The following is an 18537-nucleotide window of genomic DNA, read 5'->3' as shown; positions in this document are numbered from 1 at the left end:
GATAATAAGTATAAGTGTATACATAGTTGTGAATACATGAAATGGGTACATGTAAGAAAAATAAAAGAATAAGAGAAACAATAGGACAGGGACGGTAGGCACGTTGGTGCGCTTATGCACGCCCCCTACAGACCTCTTAGGAAAGGGGTGAGGTCAATAGTAGACAGTCTAGTTACCTAGTTCAGTCATGAAACGTCTGCAAGAAAAGCTCCAGTTCAAAGAGTACCAAGGATCCTGCCATTCAACCCTGAGCTAAAATAATCTACCAAACTTCTCACACGGTTAGGAGTTTTTCTCCAACACTTCTCTTTTTATTATAACTTCAACAGATTATTTTTCTGGCCGACAATCTGCAAAAAAATGTAGACCGGTCCATGACCTGCTTCTCAGTGGCATCCATTTAGGAATTTGATGGATTTGACCCTCCTTCCTGGTGGCCCTTTTCTAACTATGGTCTTTCTAAAACTGTAGTACCCATACCTGGATCCAACCGGGATGCAAACTAGACCAGAATAAAGTGAAAGAATTGCTTCCTCTAATTTGGAATGGAATGGAATAGAATCTGGAAGGGACCTTGGAGGTCTTCTAGTCCAGCTCCCTGCTCAAACAGGAGACACTATACCATTTCAGGTAAGTGGTTATCCAGTCTCTTCTTAAAAACCTCCAGTGATGAAGCACCCATAACTCTTGGTGGCAGGGTGTTCCACTGGTTAATTGTCCTCACTGTTTCCAGGCTGCTTCTCTCTTGGGTTAGTTTCCAACTTTTGCAAAACATTACTTCTGTTCAATGAAGCCTAAAACTGCATTCATCTGTTTGCTTGTTTATAGCTGTGACTCCTACATAGGAAACTGGTTGTGTGTTTTGTGACAATTTTGAGGGGAACACACCAGAAGAGTGGGGGTTGGGGGTGGGGAGGCACACTACCGATACCAGCGGATTCTTCTTCTAAAGCTGTGGGCAACTATGGTATCTTTACTACCTGGGGACCTCAACTCCCGGAATTCCATGCTGGCTCAGGAGTTTTGGGAATTGAAGTCAGTAAAGGGCCATGAGTTGACTGCCCGTTCTAAAGGCCCCCCTTTTTTGCAGATTTTAAATTAGTGCACGTTTTTCTCTATTCTCTTCTTAGATCTGTATCAAGGAACTCAGTGAGTCCATAGAATAGAATAGAATGGAATAGAATAGAATAGAATAGAATAGAATAGAATAGAATAGAATAGAATAGAATAGAATAGAATAGAATAGAATAGAATAGAATAGAAAATAGAATTAGAATTAGAATTAGAAATAGAAATAGAATAGAATCATCTTTATTGGCCAAGTGTGCTTGGACACACAAGGAATTTGTCTTGGTGCAAATGCTCTCAGTGTACATAAAAGATACTTTTGTCAAGAGTCAAGAATCATCAGGTACAACACTTAATGATAGTCATAGAGTACAATAAGCAATCAAATCATACTAGGAAACAGTCAATATAAATCGTTAGGATGCAAGCAACAAAGTTACAGTCATACAGTCACAAGTGGGAGGGGATGGGTGATAAGGAGTGATGAGAAGATTAATAGTAATAGTGCAGACTTTGTAAATAGTTGGACAGTGTTGAGGGAATTATTTGTTTAGCAGAGTGATGGCATTCAGGGGAAAACTGTCCTTGTGTCTAGTTGTTCTGATGTGCAGTGCTCTATAGCGTTGCTTTGAGGGAAGGAGTTGAAACAGTTTATGTCTGGGATGCAAGGGGTCTGTAAATATTTTCACAGCCCTCTTTTTGACTCGTGCAGTATACAGGTCCTCAGTGGAAGGCAGGTTGGTTGTAATGGTTTTTTCTGCAGTCCTAATTATCCTCTGAAGTCTGTGTCTGTCCTGTTGGGCTGCAGAACCAAACCAGACAGTGATAGAGGTGCAGATGACAGACTCAATCGTTCCTCTGTAGAACTGGATCGCCAGCTCCTTGGGAAGTTCATAATTCAAAAAGCAAAAGAAGCCATACAATAAAATAGCCTACTTTTTTTGGAGTGTGGAAATGATTTTAAAAATGTGTTCTTTCTGTTTTAAAAGCAAAACAAAATTCTGCAGACGATCCTGTTTCCAGTTCTCTGTTCCATATTTGAGCATGTTTATCTGTCACTGGTTAAAAAAAAATAACAATAATGATTGAGCAGGTGCTTGCTGGATATGCTGACAAAAATAATTTCACGTTAGAACTTGGAAAATGTTTAGCTCAATCCAACCGCAGACCTGATGAAACTAGCATGCTCTAACGCAGCAGCCACCAACTGGTGGTCCGTGAGAGAATTTTGGTGGCCTACAGGAAAATTAATTGCATTTTTATATTGCAATGAATGCTCAAATTATGCCCCCTGGGATACGTGCAATGAACGTTTGTGTTGCTGCATAGAGTCTCCCCCTTCGGGGTCTTTTTGTGCGGGGTGGAGGGAGGCAGAAATTCCCACTTGGGGTCTGCTTCAGCCTCCTGGTGTGGGTCTTTGGGCGAAGGCTGGAGGGAAGGGCCGCTGGTGGCGAAGAGCCGGAGGCCTTGTTCCAGTGGGACTGCAACATGGCCTGGAACCGGCTGACCATTTCAGCCCGCTGAGCCTTCGGGTGCCGGGACCTGGCCTTGCACTCCCGCAGGTCTTCCCTCTGCTTGGAAAGCCTATGCTCCTAGTCCTCAGTGAGGTGCTTCTGCTGAGCCTCCTTCTCGGTCAGGTCCAATTTGAACTAAGCCAGCTGTTTGGCCAACTCTTTCTCCTGAGGGCTGCTTAACTCCAACAACTGCTTCCTGATGCCCGGGTGGGCAGGCGAGGAGTGGCTGGGAGGGGGAAGAGTGAGTAGAGGCTGGCAAGGCGCCCCTCAACGTGAGTGGCCGAGTTGGCCACGCCCACCAAGTCACATGACCACCTAGCCACACCCACCCAACCGGTCATTAGGCAGGATCATGTTAGTGGTTCGCGGGATTTAAAATTATGAATTTAGTGGGATCCAAAAGGCTTTTCTGAATGCGCTAGCAGAGTATAGGCCGTCCTCGAACTACAACTGTCCATTAAGTTAGTGGCCCCCAACCTTTTTTGTGCCACGGCCCGGTACCGGCATCACAAAATAATCCGTGGCCCGGTACCAGCATCAGCATGCATGACAAGGCAAGGCGAGCCGAGCGACCAGCCAGCCAGCTGTCCCCCGCTTCTCCCTGCCACCTTCAACTCCTCCTTTGTACCTTTTTTGTGCTTTTTTGTGCTTTCTTAATCTCCTCCGCCATCGGGACGGCTCTTCGTTCGAAGCCGCCCCCCCCTTTCGATGAAACTAAGGCGCGAGGATTCCTTCAGGACCCAAACGCCGCTTTCCAACCGGAAAAGCTCACCCGGAAGCACTTTCTCATCAAAACAAGATGGCGGCGCCCAGCAAACCGGCGGCCCAGTGGAAAATGATCCACGGACCGGTACCGGTCCGGGGCCCGGTGATTGAGGACCCCTGCATTAAGTAACCGAAGGTACGTCACTGAAAAAACTGAGTTATGACCTGTTTTTCACACTTAACAGCCATCCCTGGGGTCACATGACAGAAATCTGGACGCTTGGCGAGTGTCTCGTACTTATGAAGGTTGCAGTGTCCCATGGTCAAGTGATCCCCTTTTGTGACCTTCCGAGAAGCGAAGTCAATGGGGAAGCAGGTTCACTTAATGACCGGGTTACTAACTTAAAACAACTACAGTTGTTAACAACTTAACAACTGTGTGACAAGTAAGGTCGTAAAATGGGGGCAAAACTCACTTAACGAATGTCTCGCTTAGCAACTAAAATGTTGGGCTCCATTGTGGTCGTAAGTCGAGGACTTCCTCTACGATAAGTGATAGACACCTGGTACTCTCTTCCTGCTCCTAAATACAGAAGTTCATTCAAGTGTAAGATCATCAGATATGAATCACTATAGGTTGTTCTCCTTACGACCATTCATTTAACGAACATTCTAAGTTACAACACCACTGATATAATACAGGTAAGTCCTCGACTTATGACCACAACGGAGCCCAACTTTTATGTTGTGAAGTGAGGAATTTGTGAACTGAGTGTTACAATTTTCCTTGCCACGTTCATTAAGTGAATCACTGCAGTTGCTAAATGAGTAATATGTGATGACCCCGGGCGTGACTCAAAGGCAACAGTCAGATAAGCAATAAGAGTCCCTTTATTAGCTCCAACTTTGCCCCCAATGTCCAGGTTACCTTCTAGGCTGGAGAAAAACTCTCCCAGGAACAGCCTTTGGCTGCAGAGAATCAAGTCCAAAACGTGGTCAACACAAACTGTAACTATAAGTCCAATCAAGGCAAGATGTGGTAATTAGTCTGGCAGGGCAGGAACAAGAATTCCAGACGTTCTTGCATGGCAAGAACGCAACATGGTTGGGAGGACGCTAGGAACACAGATAAGCAAAGTCAACACAAGATAAACTCATGTTTGCTCCCAGCAGCTGCCACACTCAGCATTCAGTTCTTTTAAACTTTCATTCCCAGCTGTGGCTAATGAAGGGAATCAGGGCCCTTTCCTCCCCCGTAAGCCATGCAACCCACGTTGCTCTCTTCTCCATTCCTCCCTGCCTGCCCACATGAATGGTTTTAAGTCAAGGACTATCTGTACGTTGGACTACAGTTCCAATCCACCACGGCAGTTGGCTCCAGCAGTGTAGATAACAGAATGTATTTCCTACAGACGAAGTTGGATTTAAGGAACAAAGGTGTTCTTTAAAATAAGAAATGATATTATTTAATGATATTAGAATTCCAACACTGAGCAAGAGTGACCAGAAGTGTTTTAAAAACAGAGGCCAAAATTCTCCATTCTCCACCGAAGGCAAAATATTCTTTTTTCTATATATTTGTTGGATCAAAAGCTGTTAAGATGGCAGGCCAGTTGCAGACAAATATTATTAATCTTCTGAAAACAGACTGACCCAGAAATCCATTTTCAGCAAAAAAATAAAATAAAATATAATAAACTAGAAGTTTGAGAAGATCACAAGCATCTGATTAGCATTCGAAGCATAATTACATTTCCCATCTGCTCCATAGCACCTTTGAAGATCCTGGATCCATCTAATTGATCTGACAGGGAAAGACAAGACTTATATGAATCTGTATAAACCCCATTTCATGCCTTCTAAGCCAGCCAAGAAATCTCTTGGCCATGAATTCCACCAGCTAAATTTTATATAATTCTTCTCTGTCCCAATTTCTGTTACTCGTGAAATATCCTTGAGGTGCCAGATGTAATTTTAATTTCATAGGGAAACAAAAATAATTTAATAATGAACTCAACTTTATGTTTAAAATCTTCCTTCCAGCCATCCTTCTTTCCTTTCTTCCTTCTCAACTTCTGTCATCTTCCTTCCTCCCCTTTCTTTCCTTCCTCTTCCTTTCTCTCTTCCTCTTCCTTCGTTCCTCTTCCTTCCTTTCTCCCTCCCTCCTTCTCATCTTCCGCCATCTTTCTTCCTTCCTCCTTTCCTCCCTCCCTCTTCTTCCTTCCTCCCCTCCTCTTCCTTCCTTCTCATCTTCCTCCCACCCTCCTCCCCTCCCTTCCACCTATTCTTCCTTCCTCATCTTCCTCCCTCCCATTTTCCTCCCTTCCTTCCCACCTGCTTGCCCTTCTTGCCATCTATGGAGTTTCTCAATCATGCAGGCCATAGTTGACCCAAAGGTGCTTTTCCCAAAAGGCGTTTGGCCTTTCTTGGGTCCCCCCCGTTTTTCCCCTTTTTGAAAACATTTTGCTTCTCATCCAAGCAACTTTTTCAGTTCAGTTTTATTCAAAGGGGAAAAAACAACAAGAAACTCCAATTGCTTTTTGGGAAAAGCATCTTTGGGTTCGCCCTCCTTCTCACCTTCTCTCTTTCTTTGCTGTTAGATAAGAGTACAGTATTGGTTTATATCTGGCTCTTTGTCAGATAGGCAAGTCACAGGAATGCGATCGATCAATCAATGGCCCAAACTCTCCCCTTTGATTTAGTTTATCATCCAGTGTATTTTGTGAAGCCTGATGAAAGCTTCTGTCCCAAACCAGGAGATTTATATATATATATAAATAAACAGAGAGAGACAAAAAGAGAGACAGAGAGGGGGGGCAGAGAAAAGAGAGAGAGATGCAGAGGCAGAGAAAAAAGAAAAAAACAGAAAGAGAAGAAAAGAGACAGAGGAAAAAAAAAAAAGAGAGGGACAGAGGGAAGAGGGACAGAAAGTCGGAGAGGGAGACAGAGAAAAGAGAAAATGCAGAAAGAGAGAACAAACAGAGACAGAAAAAAAGAGACAGGGAAAAAGAGAAAGACACAGAGGAGACAGAAAGAGAAAGTCAGAGCGAGGGAGGCAGAGAAAAGAGAAAAACTGACAGAGAAAAAACAGAAACAGAGAGAAAAAAGAGAGAGAAATAGAGATAAAAAGAGACAGAAAAACAGAGAGACAGACTCTTCGCTTCCACCTCCTTCCCCACGATTTGGGTAGAGCATCGCGTCCTCGAGAAACCCACCCCTCCAGCCAGCGATTTCGTAAAGCATCACCCCCCACACACCCCTAATCCAACGGAAAGGAGGCCACGCAGCATTCCTTCCCCAGCACTAAAGTTAATTGGCACCGCGCCGGGAAAGGGGTGCGCGCGCGACCTCACCCCAATTCAACCCTGCTCGGACCTTCGCCGCCGGGCGGGGAGCGGGAGGCACGCACAAACTCACCCTGCCAAAAAAAAAAAGCACGTGTCCCTTCCACCCTCCCCCACCCCCAGCGCAAGCCTTTGATCGAGACCCGAGGGGAGCAAACGGGGGTGGGGGAGGCGTCGCGAGCTCGAACTTTCTCCAAGCCGGAGACTGCTGGGGGGGGGAGAGAAAGGGGGCATGAGAAGGAAGAAGGGAAGGGGGGGAGAGAGAGATCTGGCCTGCTTGCCCCCCCCCGCCTGTGCATGCGTGAGTCCCACCCGAGCGCGCGCCCGCTTGGCGTTGGGTTCAAAGCGCATCCCCCTCCCCCTCCAACCGCCTTTTGCAAGTTTTGCCGGCGGACGAGTTTTGCAATACAGAAGGGAAGGGGATGCAATAGAGGGGGAGGGAGGTGCAAGAGGGGAAGGGGTTAAACGCAGAGGGGAGGGGGCTGCAATAGAGGGGAAGGGGCTACAATACAGAAGGGAAGGGGCTGCAAGAGGGGAGGGGTTAAACGCAGAGTGGAGGGGCTTGCAATAGAGGGGAGGGGCTGCAAGAGAGGAAGGGGCTGCAATACAGAGGGAAGGGGGCTGCAAAGAGGGGAAGGGGGTTAAAGAGAGTGGAGGGGCTTGCAATAGAGGGGAGGGGCTGCAATAGAGGACAGGGGCTTGCAATACAGAGAGGAGGGTTGCAATGCAGAGAGGAAGGAGTGCAATGCAGAGGGGAGGGGCTGCAAGAGAGGGGAAGGGGCTGCAATAGAAGGGAGGGAGGTGCAAGAGGGGAAGGTTAAACGCAGAGGGGAGGGGGCTGCAATACAGAGGGGAGGGTTGCAATACAGAGGAGAAGGGGCTGCAATGCAGAGGGGAAAGAGTTAAACGCAGAGGGGAGGGGGCTGCAAGAGAGGGGAAGGGGCTGCAAGAGAGGGAGGGAGGTGCAAGAGGGGAAGGAGTTAAACGCAGAGGGGAGGGGGCCGCAATACAGAGGGGGAGGGTTTGCAATACAGAGGAGAAGGAGTTAAACGCAGAGGGGAGGGGGCTGCAATACAGAGGGGAGGGGGATTCCTTTACAACGCCGTCCCCTTCTCCTTCCAACTTCATCCTGCAGCTTCTGGTTGGCAGGCATGCGGGGGGAGGAGGAAGAGGAGGGAGGGGGAGAAGAGAACTGCGGAGGCAAGCCCCGGTGGGCTCTTCCAAGCACCCACCCCTCCCTCCCTCCCTCTTCCTCCTCCGGCTCCCCGACCTTGCCAAAAAAACGAAAAAAAAACCCCAACCCAGAGGATCGGGCGAGGGGGCGGCGGCGGCGGGCGGGCGGGCGGCTCGCTTGACGCCGGGAAGCACAAACCCGGCCGTTGCTTTTAGGAAGTCAATCGCGGGGGACGCGTGCGCAGTGCAGACCCTGCTAGCAAGGGGTGTTTTTTTTTTCCTTCTTTTCCCCCAATTATTTTTTTTCGCCTTTCCTTTCCTTTTTTTTTTTTTTTAAAAGGCTCGCTTGCTTTCCAACAGCCCCCCCTCCCCGTCCCCTTTCCCTTCCCTCCTCCAAGGGGTGGTCGAATCGGGAGCATTTTTTTAAGTGAGGGGGTGGGGGGTGGGAAGAAAGAAAGAGAGGAAAAGCGAGGAGGGGGAGATCAGGCACGGATGCGCCGGGCTTCAGCCAGCGCGGAGGCTTGCGGGGGCCTCGGATGCAGGGGGAGGTGAGTAGGAGGGTCCGGCCCTGATTTATGTATTTATTTTAAAGGCGGGAGGGGGGGGAAGGGGTTGCCCAACTAAGCGATCGGCCCGGAGGGGCAGGGAGGGAATTGGGGTGGGGGGAAGAAGGGGTGTTCCCTGGGGGGTGGAGGGTGAGAGGAGGAGGGGGGATCAGTTACGGACTGAAATGAGAACCTGCCTTTTAATCACAACCCTCGCCCCCCCTTTCCCCCCCCCATGCTCTTCCTGTTTCGCTGCTTTGCTTGCACCGGAGGGTTCGATTGGGGTCTTGAATGGGGGGAGGGGAGAGCAAAGGGGAGGCAACCAAGTCTCTCTCTCTCTCTCACACACACACACACACACACACGCAAACACACTTCCCGGCGAATGCAGCAAGTGTGCCCGTTGCAAACGGAGAGGCGCCGTTTGCAAAGCCCCGGGTTGGAAAGAGGGGAGGACGGGGGGTGGGTAGGGGTGGGTGGGCAGGAGGATCAACCGGGTCTGGGATCTGGTGGGGATGCGGAGGAGGAGGAGGAATTGCCCCGCATTGCAAACCCAAGCCCGGTTCTCTCTCTCTCTCTCTCCCTTTCCTCTCTCCCACCCGCCGGGCTGGGAAGCGTGCAGCCTGCAAAATGAAAGCCATGTGCGCGGCGTTGCAAGTAATGCGCGGCAGAGGCAGTTAAAAAAAAAAAAAAGGAGGGCGCCCCAGGGCGCCAGGTTGCAAAATAAATAAATAAATAAAGCTGGGTCCCATCCGGGCTTGTGGTTGGGGGGGGTGACCCCCCCCTCCAGCGCGCGCCTGCCTCCTGCCCGGGGTTTGTCAGCTTGACCCGAGGAGGCGGCCGGGCGCGTGGCGGGGGCTGTCAGCCTTGCACCACAACGGTGGGTGGGTGGGGGCTGATGGGGGGCAGTTTCTCCCCCAGGGAAGATGCATCCTCCCCCCCAGCCGGCTCTTCCTTCCCCTTCCGCTGGGTTGGGCTGCAATCTCCTCCGCTGCTTCTGCGCCTCCTCTTTGCAGTGGGGAGGAGGGAAAGGGGGGGGTTGCAGGTGTGTGTGTGTGGTGGGGGGGATTTCCCTTCCCGGGGAAAGGGATTTCCCTTCCTTATCCGCCGCCCCACCCTGGATTGCTTGGCATCCTCCGCCGGAGCCGGGGAAATCACTGCTTTTTGCAAGGGAGCCAGAAGCGATCTCCTCTTTTTTTAAAAAAAAAAATGCAAGGAGGAAATCTTGCCACGGGGATTATTACAGCCTGGGATTTCCCACCCACCCCCAATCCTTTGGGGGGGGTTCTTGCCCTGCATCTGGGGCTCCCCTTTCCTTGCGTGGAGACCCGGCTTAAGTGGGAAAAGGGCTCGCGGCTTTTTTCCCATGTCCTGAGCTGCCTTGTCGTGATGTGGCTGCTTTTTTTTTTTGCAAGCGACCTGGGAATCGCCCTGTGGAATCCTCGCCCTTGGGATCCCGGCGGAGAGTCCCCCCTTTGCCTTCAAAGGGATCGGTTGTTTGGGGAAAAGGATCCGGTCGGTCGCCGAGGCGAGCAGCCTCCCGTGCTGTTTCACACCTTTGCAGTTGGTGTGCGTGTGTGTGTGTAGCTGAATGTGCCGTCGTGTGTTTTTTACAGGGCTGTTGCAGCCCTCAAGTCATTCCGACAGGTCGTAGATTTGAGGATCGATCCTGTAATGTGGGGGAATGGCTCCCGCAGCGCATTAAAACTGGGTGGATTTGAGGTTCCAGGGCCCCCAGATGCATGTCTTTTATGCCTAACAAATTGCAGCCAGAACTGTCCCTTTCATTGTCGTGCAAATGCAATCCGAATAGAGCTGAAAGGGACTTTGGAGGTCGCCTAGTCCAACCCCCTGTTCAAGCAGGAGACTGTTACTGTTTCAAGTGTGGTTATCCAGTCTCTTCTTAAAAGCCTACAGTGATGGAGAATCCATCACTTCCAGAGTCAAGCTGTTCCACTGCTTAATTGTCCTCACTGTTTGCAAGTTGCTTCCCTCCTTGATTAGTTTCCATCCCTTGCTTCTTCTTGTCCTGCCTTCTGGGGCTTTGGAGAATAAGTCGGACCCCCCCCCCTTTTCTGGGCTGTGCACTGACATCGGGCTACGCAAAGAACACAATAGAATAACAGAGTTGGAAGGGACCTTGTAGGTCATCTAGTCCAACCCCCCAGCAATAGATCCTATACCATTTCTGACAAATGACAGTCTTAATTTCTTCTTGAAAGCCTCCAGTGATGAAGCTCCCACAACTTCTGAATAGCAGAATAATAACATAATTACAAAATTGGATGGGACCTTGCAGGTCATCTAGTCAAACCCCCCCTGCCTGAGCAGTAGACCGTATACCATTTCTGACAAATGGCAGTCTAATCTCTTCTTGAAAGCTTCCAGTGATGAAGCTCCCACAACTTCCGAAGGCAAATTCTGTTCCATGGGGTGATTGTTCTCACTGTCAGAAAGTTTCTCATTTCTAGGTTGAATCTCTCCTTGATCAGTTTCTATCCATTATTCCTTGCCCTGCTTTCAGGTGCCTTGGAAAATAACTTGACCCCCCTCTTCTTTGGGGCAGCCCCGCAAATACTAGACTCCTGTTATCGTGTCTCCCCTACACCTCCTTTTCTCTAGACTAGCCAAACCCAATTCCTGTAACCGTTCTTCATATCTTTTTGACTCCAGGCCTTTAACCATCTTAGTTGCTCTTCCCTGTGCTTTTCCCAAGTGCTCAACGTGGTTGTTGTTTTCCCCATATGGTGACCAAAACTAGGTGCAATATTCCAGGTATGGTCTTAGTCATGTGCCATTCAGTGCAATAGGAAGGCGTCGCTTTGTGGAAAAATGGACACATATTTAACTTGTTGAGTGTACAATGTGGCTTGTACTCTTTTTGACAACATAAATGGCAGCCAGTTTAGGCCAGGAATGCCCAGTGGCGAGATGGGGGAGGGGGATGTCTAATGGACTGAAGTGCTTTTGGGTGTGTGTTTGTGTGTGTGTGTGTGTGATGAAAACGTTGGCGGTGGTGCAACCATTTAACATTGGAATCTGTAAATGTCAAAGCATGTGACTGTCATTGAAAAAGCCATCGATCGGCCGCAGGGTTAGAAACGTTCCTATTTACAGTGGTTGGGTGTCACTCATTCCATGTTGACCTCTGGGATGAAAAACTCCAGTGTTTCTCAATCTTGATGTATGGGCTACGACGCCCAGGAGAATTGTGGGAGTTGAAGTCCACAAGTCTTTTTAAAAAAGAGTTGCTGTCATGCCCCTGTTGGAATCTGATTCCGAGGGGGCGGTTGAACAGCTGACAGGGAGTGGGAGTGTGGATCTGGTGGTGGCTGTGGAGGAAACGGGGGAAGGGCACAGTCCGGCTGGGCATTCAGAGGAAGACCCAGGCTCACCCCCCTTCTTCATCCTAGGGCATGAAGGGAGGAACGGATAAGGGAGCAACGTGGGTTACGGGCGAGAAAAAGGCCCTGATTCCCTTCATTAACTTCAGCTGGGAAAACAGGATTTAAAAAGGGCGTTTGCGCACAGCATCTTGCTGGAAGCAAAGCGTGCAGTATCTTTGTTTGTCACATTTTATCTGGGTTCTGGCCTCCCAACCATATGTGTTTTGTTATCTTTTGAAGTCTGCAATCCCTTATCCTGCCCCGTCTCGTTAATTGCTGCAGCGTGGTTTTCTGTCGGTTTTTATTTATACTGTAATTTATATGTACTTTGGGTTCGGATTGAATTTCTTCCCTTTAAAATCTGTTCTTGGGGGAGTTTTCTCTCCAGCCGATGATAACTGGACATTGGGGGCCAAGTTGGAGGTATTAAAGGGACTTTACTTACTTTTGTGACTATGTTGCTTTTTGTGCAACACCCCTTTGGGTCATCACAGTTGCCAGGGTTGGACAATCCCCTACATTATAATCTTTTTGCGACCTTCGGACAAGCGAAGTCAATGGGGAAGCCAGGTTCACTTAACCACGGTGTTCCTAACTTAACAACTGCAGTGTTTCACTTAACAACAGTGGCAAGGGAGGTCGTAAAATGGAGGAAAATTCGCTTAACAGCTTTGTCTCGTAGCAACATAAATTTGGGGGCTCACTTGAGGTCGTAAATCAAAGACTACCTGTAGTTGGAAAAATCAGTGTTGAAAGTGACATGGAATGTGCAATGATCTTACAGAAGGATTATAAATTCTGCAGGGATATACGTTAGGAATATAAGTCACCTAATAAGTATTTGGGTTAGAAATATATAAACCAGGATAAACATTTTTGTACTATGTCTTTAAGAGATTGCAAAAACTGCAATTGGGTGTGGTTTTTCAAAGGGCCATAAGATGGAGCCAGAAACCTGGATTGTTTTAGTCTTAGTCTCAGAAGACAGTGTGTCTGAATATCTCTGTTTCCTTCTGTTGGAAAATATTGCCGTTCCTCCATTTCTTCTAATTGACTGATATTACTGGATTTCATGTAAGTCTGTTACTGAACTGTTTTTTGACACTGGACTTTGATATTTGGGTTATCCCTGGATTGAAAAACTGACTGATTTACCTGTGAATGACTTTGGATTGCTTATTTTGGACTTTGCTTAAACCTTTCTTGAAGTAAAAACCTACATTTACTGTACAGTGTATCTGTGTGCTGTGTGTGTATTATTCAAACACTTCTCTCAAATACGTCTCCCTGTATGCGCTCATTCTCCTAACGGGGAATTACCTCAACAATATATCTATGGAATACGTCGTCCTCGGAAAGAGAGCAAGGAAGGAAAAAGAAGGAAAAAGGGGAAGGAAGAAGGAAGGAAGGAGATTATAATGAGAGTGAGGGAGAGGGTCTCAGAGAAGCCCTGCCTTTGGACTTGGCCACCACAGGTACCCCCAAACTGGCCACCTCCACCATGGACACTGTCCTCCGAGGTCAAACACAACCCTGATGAAGCCCTCAATGAAATAGAGTTGATATCCCTGTCTTGGGCCATTCATTAGACTCTGTATTGAATGAAAGATTATTTTTGCTGTCACGCTTCCAGCATTGAACTCTCTTGAAAGACTAAACATATGCTTTATGATCATTTTATGTCCTGGAATTTGGATGCATTTTGTGAAGGTTACCCAAGGTATTCATCTGGCTAGCATCCTGTCAGTGTGTGAGAGAGTTGAGGGCTGTTTGGAAACTGAAAGAGTATTTGATGTATGAGCAAGGAGGAGACAGCAAGGAGCCTGGGCGTGGCTTAGCTCAACTGTTATGTACTAAAGCTGGTTGCTGCTGTGAAACTAAAACTGACAGTGAAACTCCTCTCTCCTCTGCTTGTGTTTTGCATTTGGAATATATTTCTTCTCGGGTAGGGAGGGGGAGTAGAACTCCTTAGCATCAGAGCGTGTTAATAATAATATAGGAAATACTGATGATCTGATGGTCATTTCAAAAAATCCTTCCTTAGTGAGCACCTATAGGCCAAGAGGAACATATGTGCCAAATGTCAAGTTTGTAGGCTTTACGGTTCTGGAGATTTTGTGATGATGCATGAGTGGTATTTCACTTTTATATGTATGTGTATGTATAGATTCTGTGGGTCAAGCAAAGCTAAAAACAAACTTATGATGAATCCCCCAAGAGATTGGACAGTTGTACAACAGAGTTTGCAAGCAATTAGCAACCGTTTATGTCATTGGCGTAATGATGTCATAGTTTAAACTCTGGTTTGTAGGATGACATCATTCAGTAATGACATCACTCCGTTTAATTGGCAGATGGGAATAAGGGACACTCAGCCGCATAATTGGTCATTTAAATCAAGATTCCCTTTGTAATCCAGTAATGAGTTGAAGTGGGTTGTGGAAAGGCTGCACATTACTCCCCGTGTACACTACACAAAATTGAGCTCAGGTAGCTGCTAATATTCTAGTGGCTTATATTTGTGTCTTAACCATTATTAACAGCTTCTGTTGCTCATGATTCTAAGCCTTTTTCATGTTTAATCTTTCAAAAGAGTTTAATGCTGGAAGCATATCAGCAAAAATAATAATCTTTCTTTTAATGCCCAGTCTTAATATATGCCCTAGGATTATTGTACAACTGCAGCTGCTCTGTTGCTATTGTAACCTCTCTGGCCTTTGGTTAATGAGCTGTTTCGATGATAATGCAATAATTATAGTTTGCAATAATTGTAGAGGCCAAAGCAATTTCCCCCAGCTCAGATCTGAATGACAGAAATCGAAGAAAGATCAAGTACAGGAAATCCTTGACCACAAACCGAGCCCAAAATTTCTGTTGCTAAGCGAGACTGTTATTAAGTGAGTCTTCACCATTTTACGACGGTCGCAGTATTCCCCAGGATCATGTGATTCTCTTTGGTGACCTTCTTCTGGAAGGAAAGGCAAGGAAAGTCCCCAGGGAATCCAGATCCCCTTAACAGTGTTACTAACTGAACATTGCAGAGATTCACTGAGGCAAGAAAGGTCGTATAATTGGCAAAACGCTTAACAAATGTTTCACTTAGCAACAGAAATGCAGAGTTCAATTGTGGTCGTAAGTTGTGCACTACCTCTTATGATACTGCAGCTCAGAAAAGGTTGTGGACAAGGTAGTTTAGTTTATTGTTATTGCATCTCATACAATGAAATTAAATACCATCTTCAGTGTACACTGACTATGAAAATAAACACAAACACACATTCTATACATTGAATTGAAAACCCCTGATGTTGCATTCATATTGCACCATACAGTAGAATTCAAAAGAGCTACTGCCCTGGGATAGAAGCTTTTTCAGCCTATTTGTCCTTATTTTTATTATCCTGTACCCGTCTGCCAGATGGTAATAGTTCAAAAAAAGGGTGCCCAGGATGAGATAGATCTTTGAGAATGTTTTGACCTTTCTTAAGGCAGCGGGAACTATAAATCTTTTCCAAAGAGGGGAGATGGCAACCAATGATCTTCTGGGCAATGACCTTAACCCTCTATAGTGCTGTCCTATCTGCCACAGTGCAATTGGCAAACTAGACACAGGTGCAGTAAGTTAGTCTCCTTGGTTGAGAAATTTGGGATTATTCTCAAACCATGGCTGTGTTTTGCTTGCTGTGCGAGCAAGCTTAAAAAAAAAAAAGGACTGTTGGTTCAGCAGCCTGGCAGCTCCCTCTAATAATAATTGCTTTGCGTTTTGCATATGACCGAGGTTGCCCAGAAAAAGCATGGATGAAGGGGACAATAATTATGTGAGGATTGAGGTTTAATCCAGGATTGGTCGTGGCATGGAATCTGGGAGTCCCATTGTCGGTACTCTTGGTTTTTTTGGCCTCAGATACAGGGACAACTTAATGGCCCAAGCTCTAAATATGTTGGCCTCCACATTTAAGGCCTGTAGAAATTAAGGAACGTGGGAGTCAATTTTTGAAACATTGACCCCTCTTCTAACTCAAGATTCGCACGATAAGGAAAGAAGATGGTTATATAATGTAAAATCAAAGACAACACCAGATATTTGTGAAAGAGAAAGGAATGCCCTCTGATGATGATGATGATGATGATTAAGTTTCCCCGCTCAGTCGTGTCTGACTCTTGATGATTCTGCGGACCAGGTCTCTCCAGGTCTTCCAATTTTGAACTACTACTTTGAGTTGTGTGTTGCTCTGATTGGCGTCAGCTTTGATGGTGTCCATCCAGCATGTTCTTTGACCGCCTGGTTTCCTTTTACGGCTAACTCTTCCAAACCTTTGCTTTCTCCAGTGAACTCCCTCACATCATCATCTTCATCTTCTTTTAATAATCCCATAATCCCTTGCGGGGAAGAGTCTGGACGACTGAATGGAGCTGAGTGTTTACTGGCCAGATGCCCTTCCTGTCGTCAATGCAGAGTTTTGTTCAGCAGGTATATTCTCCTTGTGCCCAGAGAGAGAAATACCTGCCACTACCCTAGGATTAAACTCACAGCCTCCTAATTGTGAGGCGAGAGCTCTGCCTCTAGGCCAGGGGCGTCCAACCTTGGCAACTGGCTGGCTGAGGAATTCTGGGAGTTGAAGTCCACAAGTCTTAAAGTTGCCAAGGTTGGACACCCCTGCTCTAGGCTATTACACCACTCTGAATTTCCCCACATGATGTGTCCAAAATAAGTGAGACCCAGTCTGGTGTTCCGTGACCCCCTTATTTGATTATTAGTCACCCTTTACCGTCCAAGGCATGGGTGTCAAAACTCGCCACGTCACATGACTTTTCGTGACTTTTTTTTTCCCCTTCATGCAGCTGGGGTGGGCCTGGCATGACGTGGGGCCGCCATTTTGACACCCCTTGCCCAAGGGATCAAAATAGATGGGGATAATATCCAGAACTGGCCGTCCTTGAGGAAGAGATTGCATAATACGAACCAACTACAAAAACAACAAGACTCCAGGTGTTGACCCCTCTGGAATAGGAAGAACAATAATATTTGGGAGTATTTTTCTGCCCCCTCCCGGAAGACCGATGTGGCCTATTATTCTTCTGTTTCTTGATCCTTTGCCTCTGGCTATAGTGACTTTCTCTGGTCTTTGAGATTAAATCAGGTCATGGAGTCCAAGATGTGTGGTCTCCACAAGGTCTTAGATCTTGGACCTAGAGATCCTCCAGGGAAATCTCAGCAGCTGTCAGCTGTCCCAACTTAAACCATACAGGAAACGGGATTAGATAAGCTAATTCTACTTTATTCTGAGGCTGCGTTTAACAGAATCTTGCGAGTCTGAAGATGCAAGTTTTGCAAGTGTTTGATGCATTAGGGATGGGTCTTTTCCATGTTCCTTTTCTCTGGTCTTTTAGCCACCAGGGGCTTCTGCCTGGTCTGATCGTTTCCTAGGCAGCATCTCTTCCCTTCCTCCCACAAGGTCATTCACATATTCCATGACAGCCGCTTCTATCTCGTATCTCCTGCCCTTCCACTTCTTGGCAGTAGATCTAGCTAGGAGCTCCTAACTGATGGGACAAAGACCCGTGAAAGACAAGGAGAGCTGGAAGGTTATTGTGGGTGGGTGGGTGGATATCTGGAGAATAGATAGAATAGATAAAATAGATAGATCCATGATGGTGAACCTAATGGCATGCGTGGCATACAGGTAGCCCTCGACTTACGACCACAATCGAAGCCCAACATTTCCATTCCCAAGTGATGCCACCGCTAAGCGAGCTTTTACCCCGTTTTGCGACCTGTCTTGCCACGGTTCTTAAGTGAAATCCCTGCAGGTGTTAGTCACAAGGTTGTGAAGTGAATCCGGCTTTTCCCCATTTGATTTCGCTTGTCAAAGGGAATCACATTACCCCCTGGGACACGGCCATCATCATAAATCTGAGCAGTCAAATATTGATCACGTGACTATGGAGGACGCGGCGGTGGTCATAAGCATGAAAATCAATGCCATTGTAATATCAAATTGGTCACTAAACGAACGGCTGTAAGTTGAGGACTATCTGAATTCAGTCCTCAAAACTCTGTAATCTTTTTTTTTTTCCTTTTTCTAATTCTGATCAATGGGACTGAGAATCGTGTGTGTGTGAGAGAGAGAGAGAGAAAGAGAGAGTTTGTGTATGTGTCAGTGGTGGGATTCAAATATTGTTGCCACCGGTTTGGTAAGCGTGGCTTGGTGGGCGCACTTTGCGCACGTGCATACATTTTGCGTAATCGCGTGTGCCAAATGCGCACTTCGCACAGGCGCAGAGGCGTTCTAACTCGCCTCCTGCCCAGCCTGCACGATCCCAGTCGCTTCAGCAGCTGCCGCTGTTCTGTGCCGCGCAAAGCAGCTGCGCCTTAAATTCAGCAGATAAAAATGAGTGGGAGCCCAGGCAGGCGGGTGGGCCCAACAGCAGAGCGGTGGAGAGAACTGGCCATCGCTCCTACTGGCTCGTCAGAACCAGGCCGAACTGGTCGAATACCACCACTGGTGTGTGTGGGTGTGTTTGTGCACAATTGTTAGCGGCAGGCTTGATCGTACGTCTTTGACAATCATTCTTCCTTTTGTGGAATTTTTTTAATTTTTAAAAAAGACTGATGGTTTTATCCACTATAAAAATTCGGCTGTTATTATTTTTCAAAAGCTTTCTGTATTTTAAGATGGATACACACAAGGTTGTCATGATCTCACATGCGCAGAACTTTGTATGTGTGTGTGTGTGTGTTTGTAGATTTTCACGGGTACAGGTATGCAGGTTTTGGCATGTTCCCTTACACGGGAAAGGA

At 47.1% G+C, this 18537-nt stretch overlaps 1 protein-coding gene across 1 annotated transcript in view; it reads left to right on the top strand.

The window, feature by feature from the left end:
• The first annotated feature begins 8052 nt into the window (after positions 1-8052).
• Positions 8053-18537, top strand: part of RGS19 (regulator of G protein signaling 19) — a 60366-nt gene continuing 49881 nt past the window's right edge. Inside the window, exon 1 of the mRNA XM_087962407.1 lies at positions 8053-8352. The gene's annotated coding sequence lies outside the window, so the exon portion shown is untranslated. The remainder of the gene's footprint in view (positions 8353-18537) is intronic.

Source organism: Notechis scutatus, chromosome 3 (assembly GCF_049901735.1).
Source record: "Notechis scutatus isolate UNSWTSFEM ecotype Mainland chromosome 3, rNotScu1.2, whole genome shotgun sequence".
NCBI lineage: Eukaryota > Metazoa > Chordata > Lepidosauria > Squamata > Elapidae > Notechis > Notechis scutatus.
This window is presented reverse-complemented; position numbering and strand designations above follow the sequence as displayed.